A 5944-nucleotide genomic window follows, 5' to 3' on the forward strand; every position below is an offset into this window, starting at 1 on the left:
ACAGTGGGAGAGTAATATTGCCCTTTCAGCTTGTGTGCCAGTCTTGACTCCTGGGTGTGCCACCTCTCTCCCTCTCATTCAGTGGGCCATAGAAAGCCTATTTATTTTTTTTTTAAAATATTATTGGGTTTCTAAAGTCTCCCTGAAAAAACAAAAAATACATAAAAAAACAGTGGGAGAGTAATATTGCCCTTTCAGCTTGTGTGCCAGTCTTGACTCCTGGGTGTGCCACCTCTCTCCCTTTCATTCAGTGGGCCATAGAAAGCCTATTTATTTTTTCCGTGATTTGTGTTCTAAATTCTACCTCAACACAAAAACACTACATCAATCAGTGGGAGAAAAATATTGGCCTCAGTCAGGGCTTGTGTGCCACTGCTGTGTGTGCTATCTCTCATTCAGTGGGCTATAGCAAGCCTATTTTTTTTTTTTTTTTTTTTATATTATTTGGTTTCTAAAGTCTCCCTGAAAAAAAAAAAAAAACCTAAAAAAACAGTGGGAGAGTAATATTGCCCTTTCAGCTTGTGTGCCAGTCTTGACTCCTGGGTGTGCCACCTCTCTCCCTCTCATTCAGTGGGCCATAGAAAGCCTATTTATTTTTTTTTTTAAATATTATTGGGTTTCTAAAGTCTCCCTGAAAAAACAAAAAATACATAAAAAAACAGTGGGAGAGTAATATTGCCCTTTCAGCTTGTGTGCCAGTCTTGACTCCTGGGTGTGCCACCTCTCTCCCTTTCATTCAGTGGGCCATAGAAAGCCTATTTATTTTTTCCGTGATTTGTGTTCTAAATTCTACCTCAACACAAAAACACTACATCAATCAGTGGGAGAAAAATATTGGCCTCAGTCAGGGCTTGTGTGCCACTGCTGTGTGTGCTATCTCTCATTCAGTGGGCTATAGCAAGCCTATTTTTTTTTTTTTTTTTTAATATTATTTGGTTTCTAAAGTCTCCCTGAAAAAAAAAAAAAAACCTAAAAAAACAGTGGGAGAGTAATATTGCCCTTTCAGCTTGTGTGCCAGTCTTGACTCCTGGGTGTGCCACCTCTCTCCCTCTCATTCAGTGGGCCATAGAAAGCCTATTTATTTTTTTTTTTAAATATTATTGGGTTTCTAAAGTCTCCCTGAAAAAACAAAAAATACATAAAAAAACAGTGGGAGAGTAATATTGCCCTTTCAGCTTGTGTGCCAGTCTTGACTCCTGGGTGTGCCACCTCTCTCTCTCTAATTGTGGGCCATAGAAAGCCTTTTTTTTTTTTTTTTTTTTAATATTATTTGGTTTCTAAAGTCTCCCTGAAAAAAACAAAAACATAAATTAGGTGGGAGATTAATATTGACATTAGTGCTTGAGTGACAGTCCTGCGTGTGTGTCATCTCTGTGATTTTGTGCCACAGAAAACAGAGTGTGTAACATTGTGCCTGATTTTCCTTGTGGTCTCACCAACCTGTTAAGGGATATTGAAATCATACTGAAGTTATAGCTCACCGTGTAAGTTGTTTGACAGCAACAAATAAAGTTACTTTGGTTAAGATTTTAAAACAATGAGGAAGTCTGGTGCAAGAGGTCGTCGTGGGCGTTCATTGTCAGCTGGTAATGATGGTAGTGGTAGTGGAGCATCAGGTGGTCGTGGGGATAAAAATATTCCACCTAAGTCTGGAGCTGTGGAGCCAGTTTCGTCGTCAGGCTACACAAGGCCTCGAACGCTCTCTTTTCTGGGAGTAGGAAAACCGCTTTTAAAGGCGGAGCAGCAACAGCAAGTTTTGGCTTACATTGCAGACTCAGCCTCTAGCTCTTTTGCCTCCTCTTCCGAAACTGGTAAATGTAAAAGCAGCGCGTCGCTTGTGGATGTTCACGGTCAGGGACAAGTCGCTTCCTTGTCCTCCTCAGCAAAAACTACAACAAGAGAGAAGGATGCAGCAGGCGACACAACGGGTCACTCCATGGAGCTCTTTACACATACCGTCCCTGGCTTAGAAAGTGAAACATTTAACAGGCCATGCCCATTACAAGTATATTCTGACATGGAGTGCACTGATGCACAGCCACAGCCAGAGTACTATGCTGCTCCTTTGACTCAGACCACCACATTGCCCTCTCAGGGTACAGATCCACAATCAGACCCTGATGAGACTATGTTGCCCCGCCACGAACGCTATACCACCGACCGACACAGTGACACAGACGAAGTTGCACACGAGCTCGAAGAGGAGGTAATAGATGACCCAGTTATTGACCCCGATTGGCAGCCATTGGGGGAACAGGGTGCAGGCGGCAGTAGTTCAGAAGCGGAGGTGGAGGAGGGGCCGCAGCAGGCATCAACATCGCAACAGGTTCCATCTGCCGGGCCCGTATCTGGCCCAAAACGCGTGTCAAAGCCAAAACCTGTTGGAGCACAGCGTTGCCATCCGGTTAAAGCTCAGTCTGCAATCCCTGAAAAGGGATCCGAGTCTAGGAAGAGTGCAGTCTGGCATTTTTTTAAACAACATCCAACTGATCAGCGCAAAGTCATCTGTCAAAAATGTTCAACTAGCTTAAGCAGAGGTCAGAATCTGAAAAGTCTAAATACTAGTTGCATGCATAGACACTTAACCACCATGCATTTTCAAGCCTGGACTAACTACCAAACGTCCCTCAAGGTTGTAGCACCCTCGGCCAATGAAGCTAGTCAGCAACGCAACATCCCTTACGTCACTGTAAGGCCACCATTTTCCGCACCACCGGCAGTATCTGTGCAGGTTTCTTTGCCAGCCAAAAGCAGTCAGGGTCAGGGAATCACCAGCTTTGTAGGAGGAAATATTGCATCTAGGGCACCGGCGGAAACAATACCGTCTCCAACCGTCTCTCAGTCTGCCATGTACACCGGCACACCCGAAAGTTCCACGATCTCCAGCTCTCCAGTCCAGCTCACCCTACATGAGACTCTGGTTAGAAAAAGGAAGTACTTATCCTCGCATCCGCGTACACAGGGTTTTAACGCCCACATAGCTAGACTAATCTCGTTAGAGATGATGCCCTACCGGTTAGTTGAAAGCGAAGCTTTCAAAGCCCTGATGGAGTACGCTGAACCACGATACGAGCTACCCAGTCGACACTTTTTTTCCAGAAAAGCCATCCCAGCCCTGCACCAGCATGTTAAACAGCGCATCGTCCATGCACTCAGGCAATCTGTGAGTACAAAGGTGCACCTGACTACAGATGCATGGACCAGTAGGCATGGCCAGGGACGTTATGTGTCCATCACGGCACACTGGGTGAATGTGGTGGATGCAGGGTCCACAGGCGACATCAATTTAGGGACAGTTGTGCCTAGCCCACGGTCTAGGAAACAGTTGGCTGTAGGCGTTCGCACCCCCTCCTCCTCCTCCTCCTCGTCCTCCTGCAGAAGCTACAGCTCTTCCACAGAACGCAGTCTGCCAACCACTCCATCGGCAGATGACACTGTTGCACACCAGTTGTCCCATTATGGGCCAGCTACTGCCAAGCGTCAGCAGGCTGTATTGGCTATGAAGTGCTTGGGCGACAACAGACACACCGCGGAAGTTCTGTCCGAGTTCTTGCAACAAGAAACGCAGTCGTGGCTGGGCACAGTAGATCTTGAGGCAGGCAAGGTAGTGAGTGATAACGGAAGGAATTTCATGGCTGCCATCTCCCTTTCCCAACTGAAACACATTCCTTGCCTGGCTCACACCTTAAACCTGGTGGTGCAGTGCTTATTGAAAACTTATCCTGGGTTCTCCGACCTGCTCCTCAAAGTGCGTGCACTTTGCTCACATATCCGACGTTCGCCTGTACACGCCAGCCGTATGCAGACCTATCAGCGGTCTTTGAACCTTCCCCAGCATCGCCTAATCATAGACGTTGCAACAAGGTGGAACTCAACACTGCACATGCTTCAGAGACTGTGCGAACAGAGGCGTGCTGTTATTTATTTGTGGGAGGATACACGGGCAGGCAGTAGGATGGCAGACATGGAGTTGTCAGGTGTGCAGTGGTCTAAGATACAAGACATGTGTCAAGTCCTTCAGTGTTTTGAGGAATGCACACGGCTGGTTAGTGCAGACAACACCGTAATAAGCATGAGCATCCCCCTAATGCGTCTGCTGATGCAAAGTTTGACGCACATAAAGGAGCAGGCGTCTGCACCAGAGGAAGAGGAAAGCCTTGATGACAGTCAGCCATTGTCTGGTCAGGGCAGTGTACAGGACGAGGTAGCGGGCGAAGAGGAGGTGGAGGACGAGGAGGATGATGGGGATGAGTATATTTTTAATGCCGAACCTTTCCCGGGGGCACAGGAATTTGGTTGCGTGTCACGGCCGGGTTCTGGTTTTTTGAGGGACACAAGTGACGTAGATTTGCCTGCAACTGCCCCTCAACCAATCACAACCGGAGATTTGACAACTGGAACTTTGGCCCACATGGCGGATTATGCCTTACGTATCCTAAAAAGGGACACACGCATTACGAAAATGATGAACGATGACGATTACTGGTTGGCCTGCCTCCTTGATCCACGCTATAAAGGCAAATTGCAAAATATTATGCCACATGAGAACTTGGAACTAATATTAGCAACCAAACAATCAACTCTTGTTGACCGTTTGCTTCAGGCATTCCCAGCACACAGCGCACGTGATCGTTCTCACACGAGCTCCAGGGGGCAGCAGACTAGGAGTGTTAGGGGTGCACACATCAGAAGTGGCGTTGGACAGAGGGGTTTTCTGACCAGGTTGTGGAGTGATTTTGCTATGACCGCAGACAGGACAGGTACTGCTGCATCAATTGAAAGTGACAGGAGACAACATTTGTCCAGTATGGTTACTAACTATTTTTCATCCCTTATCGATGTTCTCCCTCAACCGTCATTCCCATTTGATTACTGGGCCTCCAAATTAGACACCTGGCCAGAATTGGCAGAATATGCATTGCAGGAGCTTGCTTGCCCGGCAGCAAGTGTCCTATCAGAAAGAGTATTCAGTGCTGCAGGTTCAATATTAACCGAAAAAAGGACTCGTCTGGCTACCCAAAATGTTGACGATCTAACATTCATTAAAATGAACCACAACCACTGGATTTCGAAATCTTTTGCCCCACCTTGCCCGGCCGACACCTAGCTTTCCTATGAAAAGCTCTTGCCTGTGAATTACTTTTCTAATGTCTAATTTGCTGCAGCTGATTGTACAGCATACGACATGTTTACACCTCCCTAAATGGCAAAACTCCCCACACGGGGCCGTGGTATCGCGACTTGGCGCAAGCACCCGTGAGACTGCTGTTTGTCTGAAGAGGTGGGTGTGCTCGCTTTTGGTTGACGGCATTGCTACTGGGTCCCTCATAGTACAATGTAGTGTCTCTGGCGGTGGTGGTGCGCACCCAACGTCAGACACACCGTTGTAACATGAGGGGCCCTGGGGCGGTCCCGCCGGCCTCAAGAGAGTTCCCCCCTACCCCAGCTCAAAATGTGCTCTACCACGTGCAAAATTATGTCGCACAGCTCCACCAATCTTTAGTCTATTCGCTGACATCATTCAATGTCTGGCACTGACAATACAAATTTGTAGACATCTATGATGCAACTTAAAGTAGTCTGTGTCTGTGTCCTATATTGGCACCATTAAATAGTTACTGCCAAATTACTATGTCAGAAACTCAGTAGATGAGCCCACCCCTGTACCTAAGTATGCCACCTTTTTTTTTGTTTTGGTTGTTTTGCGAGACATTAACATCTATTTATATTTTGGGAGTACTGGGACAGACACTCCTTGCACTACTCCTCCACTCACCACCAAGCTGCCTGTGTATCCATGTAACCGCTGTAAAGCTGCCATGAGCCTATTGTTTGTTATTTTAGGCCTTTGATAGCCTGTCTGCGGTCCCTACTTTAAATACTCCTCCACTCACCACCAAGCTGCCTGTGTATCCATGTAACCGCTGTAAAGCTGCCATGAGCC

Source organism: Ranitomeya variabilis, chromosome 1 (genome assembly GCF_051348905.1).
Source record: "Ranitomeya variabilis isolate aRanVar5 chromosome 1, aRanVar5.hap1, whole genome shotgun sequence".
In the NCBI taxonomy this organism is placed as follows: Eukaryota; Metazoa; Chordata; class Amphibia; order Anura; family Dendrobatidae; genus Ranitomeya; species Ranitomeya variabilis.